At 42.1% G+C, this 21,738-nt stretch overlaps 2 non-coding genes across 2 annotated transcripts; one reads left to right on the plus strand and one right to left on the minus strand.

Annotated features, from left to right (window-relative positions):
• Positions 1-19,453: 19,453 nt before the first annotated feature.
• On the minus strand, positions 19,454-19,545 carry MIR9791-2 (microRNA mir-9791-2). Its single transcript, NR_128473.1, has one exon. It is a non-coding gene; the product is annotated as a microRNA 9791-2 (primary transcript).
• Positions 19,546-21,435: 1,890 nt separating this feature from the next.
• On the plus strand, positions 21,436-21,510 carry MIR9847-1 (microRNA mir-9847-1). Its single transcript, NR_128540.1, has one exon. It is a non-coding gene; the product is annotated as a microRNA 9847-1 (primary transcript).
• The last annotated feature ends 228 nt before the right edge of the window (positions 21,511-21,738 follow it).

A 21,738-nucleotide genomic window follows, 5' to 3' on the forward strand; every position in this document is an offset into this window, starting at 1 on the left:
GAATGGCTCATAAAATGTTAGTTGTTGGAGTTCCTGTCATGGCTCAGTGGTTAATGAATCCAACTAGGAACCATGAGGTTGCAGGTTTGATCCCTGGCCTTGTTCAGTGGGTTAGGGATCTGGCATTGCCATGAGCTGTGGTGTAGGTTCCAGATGTGGGTCAGATCCCTGTGTTGCTGTGGCTGTGGCCAGTGCCTACAGCTCCAATTTGACCCCTAGCCTGGGAGCCTCCATAGGCCATGGGAGCGGCCCCAGAAATGGCAAAAAGACAAAAAAAAGTTATTTGTTATTTTTCAAGCCTGTTCAGGTTGAGGCTCTTGAATATCGACCTAGAGGTCACTAACAGTTCACTGTATGGAATCCAGGGGCTGAGTCAAAATAGAGGGGTCTATTTTGGGAAGGGAAGCAGGAGGCTGTAGGGTCAGCTGGTGGACACAGTGACCATATGGCTCCCTGTTGGGTTGATGGCTGGATGTGGAATAAAGAAAAATAGGGTCAGGTCATCTGATCTGAGAACCAAGATCTTGGGATGAACTTCCCATAGATAGAAGTACTCTGAACCTTCAGAAAAGAACAGGGACCATGTCTAAAGGTTTGGGAATATCAGAGCCATATCTTCTCAGAGAAGGACTCCCCAGGCTCTCCAGGCCTCACTCCTAAGCCTCCCTTAGAGACAAGGCCTCCCCACCTTTGTCCTTGTCAGCTCACTGACCCTAGATGTCCTGCCTATCCCTGAGGACTTAGGTTTCCATAGAGATACAGTAGTGGAGAATTGTTCATACAGCTTACCAGCCGGACCTACAATACTTTCCAACACCCTTGGGCAGCTCTAGAGACTTACACCATCTGGACCCCATGTGCATGGTGTCCTTGCTTACCAGCTGTGCCACAGAGGAGCCAGAAATACCTGTGCTTGCTGAACTGAATCTCATGGGGTTTTCCTGGGAGAGCACTTGCCCACCTTATCACTTATCCATGAATCCCCACAACTTGCTGACTGCTGCTTCTCATGCCAACCACACTCCTGTGAAGGTTCTGCTGTACAGGGTTATCTGCCATCAGCCTCACCCTTCGAGGGCCCCAGATTCTAGGACCATACAATGCTGAAGGTGTGTCCACCTGCCTAAGGTACAGACACCCCTAAATCCATTTGCATGATTTCCACTGGAATTCACCAGCATTTGGAGGAAGGAATTCATTGACCTGAAAGAATGACTCAACCTGACAGGAGCAATGCTGTGATTCAGAAAGAAGGGCCAATGCACACATCAAAGGGCCCAACACTCTGGATGCCCCACTCACAATTTATATAAAATGTCCTATATGACAGGAGAACTCACCTAAAACAGTCAACAATGAAACAGATCCTTTCAGTCAGACAGAGCTGGAGTTCAAAAGAGAAATCGTGAAAATACTGAAGGAATTAAGAGAAGATATGAACAGTAATGCAGATACCCTCAGAAAGGAACTAGAAAATATAAGGAGGAGCCAAGAAAAACTAGAACATTCATTTGCAGAGATGCAAACTGAACTAAGGGCAGTAAAAACCAGAATGAATAATGCAGAAGAACGAATCAGTGATATGGAAGATAGAATAATGGAAATCACTCAATCTGGTCAACAGACAGAAAACTGAATCAAAAAACTGAAAAGCAATATAAGAGACCTATGGGATAATATAAAGTGGGCCAATCTACGCATAATAGGAATTCCAGAAGGAGTACAAAAAGATAAGGGAATGGAAAATATATTTGAAGAAATTATCGCTGGAAACTTCCCAAATCTAAAGGATACTGGATTCAAGATACAAGAAGCACAGAGGGCCCCAAACAAACTGAACCCAAACAGACCCACACCAAGACACATCATAATAAAAATGGCAAAAGTTAGTGATAAAGAGAGGATCCTCAAGGCAGCAAGAGAAAAACAGAATGTTACCTACAAGGGAACCCCCATAAGAATATCAGCTGATTTCTCTACAGAAACTCTACAGGCCAGGAGGGAATGGCAAGAGATAGTTAAAGTGCTCAAAGGAAAAAATATGCAACCTAGAATACTCTATCCAGCAAGAATATCATTTAAAATAGAAGGGGAAATAAAAATTTTTCCCAACAAACAAAAACTTAAAGAATACAGCAACACAAAACCCAGGTTAAAGGAAATATTGAAAGGGCTTCTCTAAACCAAAGAGAAAGGAAGGAAAGGGAAGAAAAAATAAAAGAAAAAAAAAAAAAAGAAGAAGAAGAAGCAGAAGGACTAGGACTGAGGAAACCACAATCAGAGAGCAGTCACTCAAATAAGCCAGCATACAGATTTAATCATGAACATGCTTCAAACAAAACAAAATTAAAAAGAAAAAAATAAAAAAGAGTCATCAAAACCATAACATGTGGGCAAGGGGTGTTAGGAAGTAAATAACACTTTTTGTTTGTATGTTTCTCTTCTTAATTTTAATATAATAATGAAGAGTTTGAACTTACAGGACCATCAGCCTAAAACACACAATTATGGGAAGGGGTTAGCATACTTAAAAAACAGGGCAACCACAAGCCAAAACCAAATATTGCATTTGCAAAATATGAAAAAAAAATACACTCAAGCAGATAATAACAGGAGAACATCCAACCAAAAAAAAAAAAAAAAAAGAAAGGAAGAATGGAGAACCATAGAATCAAATGGAACACGAGGATCAAATGGCAATAAATAATCATCTATCAATTATCACCTTAAATGTCAATGGACTGAATGCCCCAATCAAAAGACACAGAGTGGCTGAGTGGATAAAAAGGCAAAAACCTTCAATATGCTGCCTACAAGAAACTCACCTTAGGACAAAGGATACATATAGATTGAAAGTGAAAGGGTGGGGAAAAGTACTTCATGCCAATAGACATGACAGAAAAGCAGGAGTTGCAACGCTCATATCAGACAAAATAGACTTTAAAACAAAAGACATAAAGAAAGACAAAGAAGGACACTGTTTAATGATTAAGGGATCCATCCAAGGAGAGGATGTTACTATCATCAACATATATGCCCCAAACATAGGAGCACCCAGATACATACAACAAATATTAACAGACATAAAGGGAGATATTGATGAGAATACAATCATAGTAGGAGTCCTAAATACCCCCCTCACATCAATGGACAGATCCTCCAGACAGAAAACCAATAGAGCAACAGAGATCCTAAAGGAAACAATAGAAAAGTTAGCCTTAATTGATATCTTCAGGAAACTACATCCAAAAAAATCAGAATACACATTCTTCTCAAATGCTCATGGAACATTCTCAAGAATCGACCACATATTGGGACATAAAGCGAATCTCAACAAATTTAGGAGCATAGAAATTATCTCAAGTGTCTTCTCTGACCACAATGCCATGAAATTAGAAATCAACCACGGGAAAAGCAAAGAGAAAAAACCTACTACATGGAGACTAAACAACATGCTACTGAAAAACCAATGGGTCAATGAGGAAATCAAAAAGGAAATTAAAAACTACCTTGAAACAAATGATAATGAAGACACAACCTCTCAAAATCTATGGGATGCTGCGAAAGCAGTGCTCAGAGGGAAATGTATAGCAATACAGGCCTTTCTCAAAAAAGAAGGATCCCAAATTGACAACTTAACCCTCCACCTAAGTGAATTAGAAGAAGAAGAACAAAAAAGACCTAAAGCCAGCAGAAGGAAGGAAATTATAAAGATAAAAGAAGAAATCAATAAAATAGAGACTCAAAAAACAATAGAGAAAATTAATAAAACCAAGAGCTGGTTCTTTGAAAAGGTGAACAAAATTGACAAACCCCTGGCCAGACTCACTAAAAAGAGGAGAGAAAGAACCCAAATCACCAAAATTATAAATGAAAAATGAGAAATCACAACGGATACAGCAGAAATACAAAAAACCATAAGAGAATACTATGAACAAGTATACGGCAACAAGTTTGACAATCTGGAAGAAATGGACAATTTTCTAGAATCTTACACCCTGCCAAAACGGAATCAAGAAGAAACAGACCAATTGAACAGACCGATCACAAGAAATGAAATTGAAGAGGTCATAAAATCACTCCCTACAAATAAAAGCCCAGGACCAGATGGCTTCACAGGTGAATTCTATCAAACATATAAAGAGGAATTGGTGCCCACCCTCCTTAAACTCTTTCAAAAGGTTGAAGAAGAAGGAATACTCCCAAAGACATTCGATGATGCCACCATCACCCTCATTCCAAAACCAGACAGAGATACTACCAAAAAAGTAAACTATCGCCCAATATCATTGATGAATATAGATGCAAAACTTCTCAACAAAATCTTAGCCAACCAAATCCAACAACATATCAAAAAAATTATACACCATGACCAGGTTGGGTTCATCCCAGGTTCACAAGGATGGTTTGACATACGCAAATCAATCAGCATCATACACCACATTAACAAAAAGAAAGTCAAAAATCATATGATCATCTCAATAGACGCAGAAAAAGCATTTGACAAAGTTCAACATCCATTCATGATCAAGACCCTCGCCAAAGTGGGTATAGAGGGAACATCCCTGAATATAATCAAAGCCATTTATGATAAACCCACAGCAAATATAATCCTCAATGGGGAAAAACTGAAAGCCTTCTCACTCAAATCTGGAACAACACACAGATGCCCACTCTCACCACTGCTCTTCAACATAGTTTTGGAAGTCTCAGCCACAGCAATTAGACAAACAAAAGAAATCAAAGGCATCCATAGAGGAAGAGAAGAGATCAAACTGTCACTGTATGCAGATGACATGATTCTATACCTAGAAAACCCTAAGGACTCAACCCAAAAACTCCTTGAACTGATTAATAAATTCAGCAAAGGAGCAGGATATAAGATTAACATTCAGAAGTCAGTTGCATTTCTGTATACCAGCAATGAAACATTAGAAAAGGAATCCAAAAATACGATACCTTTTAACATTGTACCACACAAAATCAAATACCTCGGAATACACCTGACCAAAGAGGTAAAGGACCTATATGCCGAGAACTATAAAACCTTAATCAAAGAAATCAAAGAAGATGTAAAGAAATGGAAAGATATTCCATGTTCCTGGATTGGAAAAATCAATATTGTAAAAATGGCCATACTACCCAAAGCAATCTACAGATTCAATGCAATCCCTATCCAATGACCCAGGACATTTTTCACAGAACTAGAACAAACAATCCAAACATTTATATGGAACAACAAAAGACCCAGAATCGCCAAAGCAATCCTGAGAAACAAAAACCAAGCAGGAGGCATAATTCTCCCAGACTTCAACAAATACTACAAAGCCACAGTCATCAAAACAGTGTGGTACTGGTACCAAAACAGACAGACAGACCAATGGAACAGAATAGAGAATCCGGAAATTAACCCTGACACCTATGGTCAATTAATCTTTGACAAGGGAGGCAAGAACATCAAATGGGAACAAGAAAGTCTATTCAGCAAGCATTGCTGGGAAACCTGGACAGCTGCATGCAAAGCAATGAAACTAGAACACACCCTCACACCATGCACAAAAATAAACACAAAGTGGCTGAAAGCCTTAAATATAAGACAGGACACCATCAAACTCCTAGAAGAAAACATAGGCAAAACACTCTCTGACATCAACAGCATGAATATTTTCTCAGGGCAGTCTCCCAAAGCAATAGAAATCAGAGCAAAAATAAACCCACGGGACCTCATCAAACTGAAAAGCTTTTGCACAGCAAAGGAAACCAAAAAGAAAACAAAAAGACAACTTACAGAATGGGAGAAAATAGTTTCCAATGATGCAACCGACAAGGGCTTAATCTCTAGAATATATAAGCAACTTATACAACTCAACAGCAAAAAAACCAATCAATCAATGGAAAAATGGGCAAAAGACCTGAATAGACATTTCTCCAAAGAAGACACACAGATGGCCAACAAACACATGAAAAAATGCTCAACATCGCTGATTATAAGGGAAATGCAAATCAAAACTACCATGAGATACCACCTCACACCAGTCAGAATGGCCATCATTAATAAATCCACAAATAGCAAGTGCTGGAGAGGGTGTGGAGAAACGGGAAGCCTGCTGCCCTGTTGGTGGGAATGTAAACTGGTATAGCCACTATGGAGATCAGTTTGGAGATACCTTAGAAATCTATACATAGAACTTCCATATGACCCCGCAATCCCACTCTTGGGCATCTGTCTGGAAAAAACTCTACTTAAAAGAGACACATGCACCCGCATGTTCATTGCAGCACTATTCACAATAGTCAGGACATGGAAACAATCCAAATGTCCATCGACAGATGATTGGATTCGGAGGATGTGGTATATATACACAATGGAATACTACTCAGCCATAAAAAAAGGATGACATCATGCCATTTGCAGCAACATGGATGGAACTAGAGAATCTCATACTGAGTGAAATGAGCCAGAAACACAAAGACAAATACCATATGATATCACTTATAACTGGAATCTAATATCCAGCACAAATGAACATCTCCTCAGAAGAGAAAATCATGGACTTGGAGAAGAGACTTGTGGTTGCCTGATGGGAGGGGGAGGGAGTGGGAGGGATCGGGAGCTTGGGCTTATCAGACACAACTTATAACAGATTTACAAGGAGATCCTGCTGAATAGCATTGAGAACTATGTCTAGATACTCATGTTGCAACAGAAGAAATGGTGGGGGAAAAACTGTAATTGTAATGTATACATGTAAGGATAACCTGACCCCCTTGCTGTACAGTGGGAATATAAAAAAAATTATAAGAAAAAACATAAGAAACAAAAATGTAGACAATAAGAAAGATTAAAAATAATAATAATAATATTGAAAATCCATGTCCAAAAAAAAATGTCCTATATGTACATACCAAGTGATGCCTGAATAGTCTGGCTTGACACATACTTCCAACTAAACACACAGATGAGTGGTATGTTGTAAATGCTTATATAAAGCTCTTTAAAAAGTCAGGTAAGACTTCATTTATGATATCTACATGGTATAAGTATTCCAAGCATGAGCATATTCAAACTACCAACTTGATGTAACTGAACACAGAGATGACTTCCCAAGCTATTATGAACTAGTTCTGCAACTACTAACAAATAACCACAGCCCATGTTTCTCATACCTATAAATGCAAGTCTCCAACTCCTCCCAATAAACACAGAAGCTCATCTCTCCTTTAGAAACACACATACTCAATTCCCCAAATATTTAATCCTAAAATGTCCCTACTGAAAAATACAAGTGCATAGCCCCAGCAAATATTCCTCCAAATGACCATGCCCCTTGAATACACCCTCAAACTCATACACACAACTATTCTGCATGAGCCCCAAATGTACCCACAATTACCCAGGACCCCACAAATATGGCAGTGTATCACCCTATGCCTTTTGTTCCAAATACATATATAATACACTCTCTGCATATACAGAAAATCACACTCCCCCTCCCATCATGCAGAATATAGAAGTACAGAAACACAGCACACCTACCTATATAATATTCACCAGTCCCATAAAATAGTCAGACTTGCCCTGTACACATCAAAATCCACATACACAGCTCCTGAAAAATTACTACACAAAAAAGCAAATAACCACACAACATGCTGCAAATACACAAATAATCATCCTAACGAGAAGGATAGATTCAGATACTTAAAACAGATGAAAAGTCCCACTGGAGATTAAAGACAAGGTTTAAGTTTAGGAAACTGTTGTAAGCTAATGAGCACTCAAGAAAAGTAACCCAGCTGTGATTACAACGGCCTTCACAGAATTAATTCCAACCACAGACATGACCGGCCCTGCCCCCAGGAAGGCCACCCCTTGGGAAACTGCCCTCTGCCCTCGTGCATGTGCTACTGGCTTCTCAAGCAGACCAGCCTCAACAGACCCTAGGAGCAGTTGGAGGATGGTAGTCACTGCGCCAGACAGCACTGCCACCGGTGGGCATGTGCATGCTTGCTGGCATGGGATGTGTGAATAGCTAGCCCAAGACGTCGTGCAAGAGAGGAATATTATGGAGGATTGGCATCCCCTGGGGAGATTTCTTGCAATGTGTTCTCATTGGGATCATTTGTGGCCATCTCTGTTTAAAACTGTCTCTTGAGGATGAGATTAAGATGGCGGAATAGAAGGACTGGAGCTCAACTTCTCTCCTAAAAACAACAAAATTCACAACTAAAGACTGAGCACTCTTCACCAAAATGGATCAGAAACCTTAAAAAAGATACCCTACTCCAAAAGAAAAAGAGAAGGCCACATCAAGAGGTAGGAGGGGCAATTTCACGATATAAACAACCCCATACCTCCTGGGGGGGAACATCCACAGACTGGAAACTAACTGGTTCACAGAGACTCACCTACAGGAGTGAGAGTTCTGAGCCACACATCAAACCCTCACATGTGGGGGATCCAGCACAGGGAGAAAGAGCCCCAGAGCATCTGGCATTGAAGGCCAGTGGTGCTTGTGTGCAAGAGCTCCATGGGACTAGGGGAAATGGAGACCCCATTCTTAAAAGGCACACCCAGACTTTCACATGCACTGAGTCCCAGGGCACAGCAAAGTCTCCAAGGGAATCTGGGTCAAACGTGACTGCAGTTCTTGGAGGACATCCTTGGAAAACAGGGGTGAACGTGGCTTGTTGTGAGGGAAGGACATTGAAAGCAAAGGCTCTTGGGAATATTCAGCAGCAGTGCCTTTCTCTGGAGGTGTCCATTTTGGGAAAATCTGGCCACACCCATCAGCCAGCTGTTGAGAAGCCCCAGGGCGAACAACAACCCAGGTGGGATCACAGCCCCACCCCTCAGTAAACAGGCTACCTAAAGACCCCTCAGGCACACAGCTGCCTCTAATCTCATCAGTAAGCTAAGCCACACCCACCAGAGGGAGTAGAATCAGCTCCTCCTACTGGGGGCAGGCATCAGCCCCTCCCATCAGGAAGCCTACAGCAAGCCCCCATGCTGACTTCAGCCACAGGGGGGAAGACATCAGAAGTAAGAGAGGCTACAACTCTATTATCCATAAAAAGGTCACCACACCAAAAACATATAAAAATGAAAAGACAGAGAACTATAAGTTGGATGAGGGATTAAGGAAAACTCCAGAAAATCAGCTAAGTGAGGAGGAGATTCTTAGCCTCCAGGAAAAAGAGTTTAGAATGTTGTTGCTGAAGATAATGCAAGATATTGGGAATAAACTGGAGGCAAAGATGGATAACTTACAGGAAACACTGACCAAAGAGATACAAGATATACAGTTTAAACAAGCAGAGATGCAAAATACAATCACTGAAATTAAAAATTCACTAGAATCAGCTAACAGCAGAATACAGGAGGCAGAAGATGGAATAAGCGAGGTGGAGGACAGATTAGTGGAAATGATGGACACAGAACAGAAAAGAGAAAAAAGATTGAAAAGAAATGAAGAGAGTCTCAGAGAACTCTGGGACAATGTGAAATGCACCAACATCCGTATTATAGGGGTACCAGAAGGAGAAAGAGAGCAGGGGACAGAAAAAATATTTCGAGAGATAATAGCCGAAAACTTCCCTAACAGGGGGAAGGAATCACTCATTCACATCCAGGAAGCACAACGAGTACTATATAAAATATACCCAAGGAGGAATACACCAAGACACATACTAATCAAACTGACCAAAATTAAAGTCAAACAGAAAATCTTGAAAGCAGGTAGGGAAAAGAAGCAAATAACATACAAGGGAACCCCAATAAGGCTATCATCAGATTTTTCAGCAGAAACTCTTGCAGACCAGAAGGGAGTGGCATGATATACTCAATGTGATGAAAGGAAAAAACCTCTAACCAAGAATACTCTACCCAGCAAGGCTCTCATTCAGATTTGAAGGAGAAATCAAAACCTTCACAGATAAACAAAAGTTGAGAGAATTCAGCAACACTAAACCAGCCTTACAACAAATACTAAAGGAACTTCTTTAGGCAGAAAAGAACAAGAGAAGAAGGAAAGGAAAAAGAGCAGCAAAAACAAATCCAAAGTAATTAATAAAATGGCAATAAGAACATACATATCAATAATTACCTTAAATGTGAATGGACTAAAAGCCCCAACCAAAAGACATAGACTGGCTGAATAGATACAACAACAAGACCCATATATATGCTGTCCTCAAGAGACCCACTTCACTTCTAGGGACACATACAAATTGAAAGTGAGAGGATGGAAGAAAATATTCCATGCAAACGGGGATCAAAAGAAAGCTGGAGTAGCAATACTCATATCAGACAAAATAGACTTTAAAGTAAAAAATATTTTAAGGGAAAAAGAAGGACATTACTTAATGATCAAAGGATCAATCCAAGAAGATGATATAACAATTTTAAATATCTATGCACCCAACAGTTTCACCACAATATATAAAGCAACCACTAACCACCTTAAAAGGAGAAATCAACAATAACACAATCATAGTGGGGGACTTTAACACCCCACTTACAGCCATGGACAGAAAACCAGACAGAAAATCAATAAGGAAACACAGGCCCTGAATGAAGCATTAAACCAGATGGACTTAATAGATATTTATAGGACGTTCCATCCAAAAGCAACAGATACACATTCTTCTCAAGTGCACATGGAACATTCTCTAAGATTGAGCACATCCTGGGCTACAAATCCAACCTCAGTAACTTTAAGAAAATTGAAATCATATCAAGCATCTTTTCCAACCACAATGCTATATGCCTGGAAATCAACAACAAGAAAAAAACTGCAAAAAACCACAAACACGTGGAGACTCAACAACATGCTACTAAACAACCAATGGATTGCTGAAGAAATCAAAGAGGAAATTAAAAATTACCTAGCGAAGATATGACACTCCAAAACCTATGGGATGGAGCAAAAGCCATTCTAAGAGGAAAGTTTATAGCAATACAAGCCCACCTCAGGAAACAAGAAAAAGCCCAAATAAACAAGCTAACTTTACATCTAAAGCAGCTCAAGAGAGAAGAACAGACAAGACCTAAAGTTAGTAGAAGGAAAGAAATCATAAAGATCAGAGCAGAAATCAATGAAAGAGAAACAAAACCATTGAAAAATCAATGAAACGGAAAGCTGGTTCTTTGAAAAGCCCAACAAAATTGATAAACCCTTAGCCAGACTAATCAAGGCACAAAGAGAGAGGACTCAAATCAATAAAATTAGAAATGAAAAAGGAGAAGTAACAATGGGCATCACAGAAATACAAAGGAGCATAAGAGACTACTATATGCAACTATATGCCAATAAAATGGAAAACCTAGAAGAAATGGACAAATTCTTAGAAAAGTACAATCTTCCAAGACTAAAGCATGATGAAATAGAAAAGATGAGTGGATGAATCACAAGAACTGAAATTGAAACTGTGATTAATAAGCTTCCAACAAACAAAAGTCCCAGACCAGATGGCTTCATAGGCAAATTCTATCAAACATTGAGAAGAGCTAACACCGATCCTTCTGAAACTATTTCAAAAAATTGCAGAAGAAGGGATACTCCCAAACTCATTCTATGAGGTCACCATCACCCTGGTACCAAAACCAGACAAAGACTCCACAAAAAAAGAAAACTATATGCCGATTCCACTGATGAACGTCGATGCAAAAATCCTCAACAAAATCCTAGCAAACCACATCCAACAATACATTAAAAGGATTGTACATCATGATCAAGTGGGATTTATCTCAGGGATGCAAGGGTTCTTCAATATGTGCAAATCCATCCGTGTGATACACCACATGAACAAACTGAAGGATAAAAATCATATGATCCTCTCAATAGACACAGAAAATGCCTTTGACAAAATCCAACTCCCATTTCTGATAAAATCCCTTCAGAAAGTGGGCATAACGGGAACTTACCTCAACATGATAAAGGCCATATAGGAGAAACCCACAGCGAACATCATTCTCAATGGTGAAAAGCTGAAAGAATTCCCGCTGAGATCTGGAGCAAGACAAGGATGTCCGCTCTCACCACTATCCTTCAACATAGTTCTAGAAATCCTAGCCACAGCAATCAGAGATGTAAAAGAAATAAAAGGGATACAAATTGGAAAGGAAGAAGTAAAACTATCACTGTTTGCAGATGACATGATGCTATACCTAGAGAATCCTGAATACTCTACCAGAAAACTGTTAGAGCTCATCCATGAATTTGGCAAAGTCGCAGGATACAATATCAATACACAGGAATTGATGGCATTTCTACACACAAGCAATGAAAGAGCAGAAAGAAAAAATAGGCAAGCAATCCCGTTTACCATTGAATCCAAAAGAATAAAATACTTAGGAGTAAACCTACCTAAAGAGACAAAAGACCTGTACTCTGAAAATTATAAGATGCTGATGAAAGAATTCAAAGATGACACAAATAAATGGAAAGATATACCATGCTCGTGGATTGGAAGAGTTAATATTATCCAAATGACTATACTACCCAAGGCAATCTACAGATTCAATGCAATCCCTATCAAATTACCAAGGACATTCTTCAGAGAACTCAAACAAAATATTTTAAAGTTTGTTTGGAAGCACAAAAGACACAGAATAGCCAAAGACATCCTGAAAAAGAAAAATGGAGCTGGAAGAATCAGGCTCCTGGACTTCAGACTATACTACAAGGCAAAAGTCGTCAAAACTGCATGGTACTGGTACAAGGGCAGAAATATAGATCAGTGGAACAGGATAGAAAGCCCAGAATTAAACCCAAGCACCTACAGACAACTCATCTATGACAAAGGAGGCAAGAATAGACAGTGGAGAAAGGACAGCTTGTTCAATAAGTGGTGCTGGGAAAACTGGACAGCCACATGGAAAAGAATGAGATTAGAACACTCCCTAACACCATACACAAAAATAAACTCCCAATGGATTCAAGACCTAGATAGAAGACCAGACACTATCAAACTCCTAGAGGAAAACATAGGCCAAACACTCTCTGACATAAACGACAGCAACATCTTCTCAGATCCACCTATTGGAGTATTGACAATAAAAAGAAAAATAAACAAATGGGATCTAATCAAACTGAAAAGTTTCTGCACAGCAAAGGAAACCCTAAACAACACAAAAGGACAACCCACAGAATGGGAGAAAATCTTTGTGAATCAACTGACAAGGGATTAATCTCCAAAATTTATAAACAACTTCTGCAGATCCATACCAAAGAAACAAACAAGCTTATCAAAAAATGGGCAGAAGATCTAAACAGACAGTTCTCCAAAGAAGACATACATATGGCCAAGAAACACATGAGAAGATGTTCAATGTCACTCATTATTAGAGTGATGCAAATCAAAACCACTCTGAGGTACCACCTTACACCAGCCAGAATGGCCATCATCCAAAAGTCTACAAACAATAAGTGCTCGAGAGGGTATGGAGAAAAAGGAATACTAGTACACTGTTGGTGGGATTGTCAATTGGTGCAACCAATGTGGAAAGCATGATGGAGATTCCTCAGAAAATGAAAAATACAACTCCCATTTGATCCAGCAATTCCACTCCAGGGCATCTATCCAGAGAAAACCATGACTCGCAAAGACACATGTACTCCAATGTTCATTGCAGCACTATTTACAATAGCCAAGACATGGAAACAACCTAAATGTCCATCAGCAGAGGAGTGGATCAAGAAGAAGTGGTACATATACACAATGGAATATTACTCAGCCATTAAAAGGAATGAAATACCAGCATTTTTAGCAACATGGATGGACCTAGAAACTATCATGCGAAGTGAAGTCAGCCATACAATGAGACACCAACATCCAATGCTTTCACTGACATGTGGAATCTGAAAAATGGACAGACTGAACTTCTTTGCAGAACAGATGCTGACTCACAGATATTAAAAAACTTACAGTCTCCAGAGGAGACAGTTTGGGGGGTGGGGGATGTGCCTGGGCTGTGGGATGGAAATCCAGTGAAATCAGAGTGTTATGATCATTATACAACTACAGATGTGATAAATTCATTTGAGTAATAAAAAAATGGAAAAAAGCAACACAGAAAAAAAAAAGAAAACAGATTCTTTTCCATTATAAGATGTTGAGTATATAGCTCCCTGTGCTACACAATAGGTATTTGTTGTTTACCTATTTTATATGTGTGTGTATATGTTATTCCCAAACTCCAGATTTATCTCTCCCCCACTATCCCCTTTGGTTTCCATAAGTTTGTTTTCTATACCAGTGAGTCTTTATCTGGTTTGTAAATCAATTCATTTGTATCATTAAAACAAAAAACAAAAACAAACAAAAAAATAAAATAAAACTGTCTCTTGAGAGATGAGCCCCCATGATAAAATTGCAAACATGAAACTCATGCATTTAGATATGATCCCCATGGAAGAGTTTGGAGAGCTCCAGCCTAAGCACGATATCCTCAAATTGGGCCAAGTACATTCAAGCCCTTTGGGCTGCAGTTCCTTAGGTTTCCTTACTGATGTTGTTGTTGTTGTTGTTGTTTTCCCTAGAAATAGAAGGTTCTTTTCCCTATCAAGCCTGAGGGGTCCATTAAAAAGAATGTCTAGCAATGAATTTTAGACCTGGAAAACACTCTGAACAAAATTTCTCCTGTTTCCATGCCTAGAGTTTTTCCAAATGCATTTGTTCTCCTTGAATGTTTTTTTTCTCAGGGTAGTTAGTTAACGCCTGGAGGTTTTTTAATAAAGGTGGATTCACAGGTGTTTCTTTTGTAAGGTTTTGGTTATTCTGGCTATGCTGGTGAACTAAAATTGACCCTCTTGGGCAATTACAAAACAGCAGGTACTTTGGGAACAATTTTACTCTCCCTCCCTACTTTTTTGACTACATCACAGAATTTCAGCTGGCAATCAACATACAAATAAGTAGGAGCAGATTCACTGTACTGACCTGACATTGTAATGTGTGCTAAAGAAACCTGAACCCTCAGATCCCTTTTATGGTCAGTTGCAACATCAGAGCATTTCTTACTCCACAGGATACCTCTCAAAACCCTTACATCTAACAACATGAAAAGCCCCCAAGGGTACAGACTTGAAACGTCCACAAGACACAAACCTGGCATTTCTCTGTGTCCTTAATGTCCATGCAGAAGTGGAAGATTCACTGTCTCCTGATGCTAGTGATCCATTTCCAGAGATGTTTCTCCTCAGTTGCCACTGCCTGCCCTGAAGCTCCTGGCAGGAATAATCAGAGATCAGGGTCCAAAGGACATTGAAATACTCACTTCCATGACTGGTTTTCCCTAATTATATGTCAGCTAATTTGATTATCTCTGCCTCTAGGATATAGAATTTTGATGTTTAAAAAAATTGATTGTAGAATTGGGGATGTCACTTTTCCACCATGCATTTTATGCTATCATTGTCCCTGGGAAGACTCATCAAATACTATATCAGAGCTATGAGTGAGGATCTTGTAAGTGATTGATTGAATGGCTGAACAATGGTAGGAAACAACAAGGAGACTGCCCTTCTTGAGAGCCTGTGTAGAATGCTTGCCTCACCAATCCTCTCATATGAAGGTATTGGTTGAAAAACATCTAAATTTCTCATTATAAAAGCTCAAATACAGAGAAGTAGTTCCAAGTTATTTTTTTCAACCCCCCATCAAGAGTTTCTTGATACAAATCTCACCATTATATTGCTGGAAATCCTCTCACCTCAGCTTTTCACCCTTTTCTGAGTCCATCTTCCTTTGCAAGGGGCAAGAAGCTTCTGAAGCATCCACACAAGTCTTTTTCTCATTGTGGAACAGTCCTTTAAACCTCTCTCTTTCCTTCCCCAACGCCCTAACATCAGTAGGAGTTGTAGTGGGGCTACAGCAGAGAATGAATTTGGCCTCCCAAGAGATTTGGTTGCAGTCCTATTAGGTTTCACCCCTCATCTCCCTTGATGAGTTTCCTAAGAGTCCTCTCTTCTCACCACACAAAACATGAATACTCATTCATATCATTTGGATAGTGATAAGCTGACATTAATTCCCAACACGATAATAAGGCTCAGAGAACTTTTTCTTATTTGTGTCTCTGTTTTGTTTTCTAAGGGATGCTACCATGATTCCCATGCAGTCAGGACCATAGGTAATGATGAACCTAGATTCTAAAGTGGAAGGCTATGGAATGCAGACAGGAAATTCACCAGCTTATAAGCAGGGCTTGCAGGCCAGGACTTAGATGGGATTGGCTTTGTCCAAAAGGAGAGTGGACATTGGTGGGTAAAATACTGGCACTGTGCCAAGGGAGTTTATTTTTTAAATCCTAGAAATATGAGGAGTTCCATTGTGGCTCAGCAGAAATGAACCTGACGAGGATGTGGGTAGGATCCCTGGCCTCCCTCAGTAGAATAAGGATCTGGTGTTGCTTGAGCTATGCTGTAGGTCACAGACACAGCTTACATCCCACATTGCTGTGGCTGTGTGTAGGCCTGCAGCTGAAGGTCTGATTTGACTCCTATTCTGGAACTTCCATATGCTGAAGGTCTGGCCCTAAAGAGAAAAATAAATAAAAAGAAGGGACTCCCCCCCCCACAGATCTCTAGGATATTTACTTCTTTAACATATGGAAAGAGAAGATTTGTCTCCTTGCCCCTTACTTCTGTCCTTAACCCCACTAAGCACAAACACTCGGTAGTATATCCTGGCTCTTCCATTTCCATTTCATCCAAAGAGCCTGCAGATTTTGGATCCCTTTGACAATTTATTTAGTGTTGGACCAAAAGGTACATGTCAGTCTCTACTCCAAGTTCTCATCCTCTCAAGAATTGCCCACAACTAAGAGTCTAATGTGTTACCCTTTATGGCTAGTGTTCCAGATAAATGCCCATTCTGAGGGAAAGGTAAATTTCAGATAAATACGGAAAGTACTTTCAGTAAAGATATGTCTGAAATGTTGCACAGGGTATAGTTAAGGCTAAATTAATGCACTATTTATGTGAAATGAAAAATTCAAATTTAGCTGGACATGTACTATTATTATTGCCTGCCTATGACCACCTGATCTTTCAGTACGTTGAATTTCAATAACTGTAGAATTTCTGGTTATAAAAATTAGGCCAGAAATAAAGGAGCCAGGATATAAGGATGAAGACAACTTTAAATATACTCAAATATATCAGATTATATTTTAATTTTCTTTTTAATTTTAAAAGATAAACTATGTTGTTATTTACAGAATGACTTTTATTTTTTTTCCACTACATGTGGTTTACATTGCTCATTCAAATTTCAATTGTTAACACTTAATTGTTTCCATCATACTTGATTTAAAATGCTTTGCTGTATGCTGGTGTAAAGTAACCCACTCAGAAGGATATATATTCAGTCTCTTACATTACCACAATCATTATCCATCACAATGGAAAATCCAGGGATACATATTTGGGATAGAGGATCTGTATGATAAAACGAAACAAGACCTACAACAATGCGGACATGTATTATACCCATGCATGGGAAGACACAACAGAGAAAATGGTCAAAATCCAACAGAAGTTTTTTTTTTTTTTTTGTCAACATGGACAAACCTATTCTAAAATGTATAAAGAAAAGATAAAGGAGCCAGAACATCAAACATAATTTCGAGAAAGCACATTAAAGTGCGAGGTTATTCGGCTTATGAGAACGCTCTATGGAGGGCAGCTTGGCATTGCTGGAGGGATAGAGGCAGAAAGAGTTCAGTGTACAGAGAGAGAATGCAGAAATAGATCCATAGCAATACACCAACCTGGGATGTTCTAATACGGAAGCTCAAGGGCAGTTGAATGGAATAGGGATAGGGTTTTTATCCGATACGAAAATGAACTCATCATGGAACATTCAGTGCAAATGTAAAATGTGTATAAATACAAACGATGCAACGTTTGCCACACAAGAAAAAACAATTGGAGCAAACCTCTGGGTCCTCGGGCTTGGCAAAGGGGTCTGCCACATGACAAGAAAAACAGTACCCCAAAAGGGAAGGAAAGAACAGAAAGTTGGACTTCATCAAAAGGAAAGAAAGGCCCTTCAAAACATACATGCACCCCAATGTCCACTGAAGCACCATTTCCAATAGCCAAGACAGGGGAGCAAGCTAAATGTCCATCGGCCGAGGCATGGATAAAGAGGATGAGGTTCATATGTACGGGGGAACATCACACAATCATACAAGAGAATGGAATCATGAACGCTGCAGCAGCAAGGATGGACCTGGAAATTATCATCCTAAGTGAAGGTGGACAGGGAAAGACAAACATCGTATGATACCACTTCTAAGTGGAACCGAAAGAGAGGACACAAATGAACGTGTGCACGGAACAGAAACAGACTCCCAGCCTTGGAAAACCGGATGGGTCCCAAAGGAGCCAAGTCTGGGGCAGGAAGGACTGGGGGTTTGGGACTGGCTTCTGCACACTGAGTGCATGGAATGACCGGCCAACAGGAACCTGTGGTAGAGCCCAGGGAACTCTAGCCAACAGTTAGTGATAGTCGATATGGGCATAGAATCTGAGGGAGAAGGGGTGTGTGTGTATGTATGACCGAATCACTTTCGACAGAGCAGGAAATATCACAACATGGTACCTCACTGTCCTTTCAATCAAACGGAAGATAACTACATCAATACCGCTGGAATAGGCAACAACAACATCAGCAACAATGAAAAGATAAGCGTTCTTCCCCATGACAGCCAAAACACTACCCCAGACAGAAAACGGACCTCATCAAATGTAAACATTTTCCTAGGTGAAAAGAAGCTACAGGTTTGGAGAAACTACCTGCCAACCACACATCTGACCCAAGTCTGGTGTCTCGAGGGAATAAGGCACTGCCAAGACATGACCATAACAGCGGGACCTATTCCACCACAAAATGGGCAAACGTTAGGAAGAGATAGGTCACCCACCATAGCACTGTGAGTCCCGAAGGCTGGGTCCACTGTGAGGCTTCCCGGGATCCTGCTGGCTACATGAGAACACTGGGTCAGGCAGAGGGCAGGAAGGATTGCAACAACACTGCTTCCAGGAACTCCCTCGGGTTGGCCCGAGACAGCTAAGCCGAAAAGGAGACATCAGGCTCCAAGTGCTGGACGGGTGGACCCCTTGGGCCAGGCTGGCTGGGGCCCTTGGACCGAAGGCAGCTGTTCATGTGGGGGTGGGGGCCAGAAAGGTGGGCAGTGAGTTGTTCCCCTTCAGGCTATGGAGAGCAGGGCCATGGGCATGCTGAAAGAGGGTGCTGGGAATCCAATGTAGGAGCAGAGTGCTGTGAGGCCTGGACCTCATCTCACAGCCTGGCGCTGGAGCTCCTCTCTCAGCTTCCCTCTCAGTCACCTAGACACCGTTCCTTCAAGAGCCTTATATGCCACGGGCTGGAACCCCCTGCCTCATGGCCTTGGTTCATGGGCTCTGATCCGGCTCGAGTGCCCTGCACTCTGGAAACGTCCCTCCCTCACTTTGGGGAGTCGATCCTCCTTCATCACAACCCCAACCCCAGGACTGAGGTTCCTTTCCTTTACAAAAGACCCTTCATCCCTGGCACTGGAGACACCTGCCAAAAGGGGCTACAACTGTATTACCCGAAGTTCATATGTGGAAGGCTTCTCCCCCAGGACCTCAGAACATGACCTTAGGTGGAGCACTCTTTTCTTTGTCTTTCCATTGCCTACGTTTGTTTGTTTGAAAGGGGCTGCTGGGGCGGCATATGGAAGTTCCCAGGCTTGGCATCCGAACAATCCATCGATCGATCAGAGCTTTGGCAGCCGGCCTACACCACAGCCACAGCAATGCCACATCCAAGCCGGGTCTGAGACCTACACCACAGCTCATGGCCACATTGGATCCTTCCCTTCCTGAGCGAGGCCAGGGGTCGAACCTGAACACTCCTGGTTCCTTCTCGGGTTCAGTTCCAGGGCAACACCACCGCAAGCCCTGCAGCAGAGTTTGTACAGAAAGAGCTGAAATCAGGTCACTAAGGTGGCCCCGAATACAATAGGATGGGTGCCCCTATAGAAAGGGCAGATTTAGACCCTGAGTCCCACAGAGGGAGCTGATGTGAGGGCGCAGGCAGGAGATGGGCATCTGGAATCCAAGGAGAGAGGCCTCAGGGCCAACCCAGCTTGTTTATACCGGAAACTCAGAAGGCTGGGCTCCAAAACGCTGACTTGATAAATTCTTGTTATTTAAGCCCAATTGTCCATGGGATTGGTGAGGGCAGCTAGAGCTGACCGATTCCCTCCGAAGGCCTGGGCACACCCAGGGCAGGAAGGAGTCTCAAGGGAAGACACCCTCTCTGTCCCCAGCTGGGCTCCACCAGCATCCCCACCCCTACCTTCCTCCTGGGACACTCTCCCTCTCATGTCCTCTCCCCTTGTCCAGGGAGTCAGATGGAGGACCCCAACAGAAGAAGTAAGGACGGATGACAGGAGGGGCCGTAGGGTCCCAAGGCAGCAGCAGGAGGAGACTTTCCTTTGGTTATTGGAGATTGCAGGCTTGGTTTGTGGGGTGGCCACGGTTGGACAGGAAGGCCAAGATGGGACCCTGGAAAGCTGATGGAGCTGGTGGGAGAGCTGTTTGCCAAATGGAGACTGGAGTCTGAGGCAGAGACCGGAGCACAGGAGCTCGGGGGGTCTGCACCAGGCCTGCTGCAGGACCTTGAGCATGAACAGCAGCAGGGGCCAGTCTCTGGAGGCACAAAGCCTGTGCCAGGCCCAGGAGAGCCAGCAGCCTGCAGAGACTGTGATGGAACCTGGGTGTAGGAGGAGGGACCGTGGGCTCAGGGAGAGGCATGTGCTTCTGGATCTCATTGGTCCCATGGGAGAAGCAGGTGATATTGGTGAAGATGGTGGGGTAGGGGGCATGTCAACCGTCTAAGCCCCAGTGGGCCATCCCCATGAGACACCCTGAAAATGGGAGCTCACAGATGAGGGCAGCCCCCCTGGAACCACCCTAGAGAGGACAGGGGACTTAGGCTGCAAGCAACAGAGCTAGGTCAGAGGAGTCTCTGCCATGCACGGTCACTCAGTTGTACTTCTCGGAAGTTCCAAACACTAGCATCCCATGGCTGATGAGCCTGTGTAAGCCATGCAGGCAGGCACGGGTGTCCTGATGTAGGAAGATCCTGACTGACCCTCAGGACAATCAGAGGTTTCAATCTATCAGCAGATGGGCCTCTGTGCCTGCAGAACACCTGGAGGTCAAGAAGAAGGCACTGTCCAAGGCCGAGAAGGGACATATGTCCCAACAGGGCCCAAGAGAGCTGGTCTGGCAGTGGAGCCTGGCCAGCTCAAGCCCCTGCAGACCTCAGCTCTGGCAAGGCCCTGGGCTGCACCAGCACACCCCTAACTGGGACCCTCTTCCTTTCTCATTCCGTTAGACGTCTGGTGTTCTCTCAAGGTCTTGGTTGAGCCTTTGCAGAAGATGCCCATACCGAGCCCTGGTGGAGGCAGCCGGTCTTGCTCAGGGGGTCAGTGGGGCTTAGAAACAGAGCGGCAGGGAATTCCTAGAGTTAGTGTGCTCAGGGCCAGGCCATCTGGTGGGAAATCTCCTCATGTCATCAGCCAAAGGGAGGGTCTGGTCCTTGCGGCTGGGGAAGAGGGGCAGGGGCCATGGCCAGTTTCCAGGGCACCACGACAGGGAGTCCTGCAATCGAGGTTTTAAAGCAACAACTACAGGAGAGTGATAGCAAGATACGGGAAGGACAGAGAGCCCCAAA

Source organism: Sus scrofa, chromosome 14, assembly GCF_054392235.1.
Source record: "Sus scrofa isolate SSC_HxYL_T2T_F1_AM1 chromosome 14, Sscrofa_HxYL_maternal_Yorkshire_Landrace_v2.0, whole genome shotgun sequence".
Lineage (NCBI taxonomy): Eukaryota > Metazoa > Chordata > Mammalia > Artiodactyla > Suidae > Sus > Sus scrofa.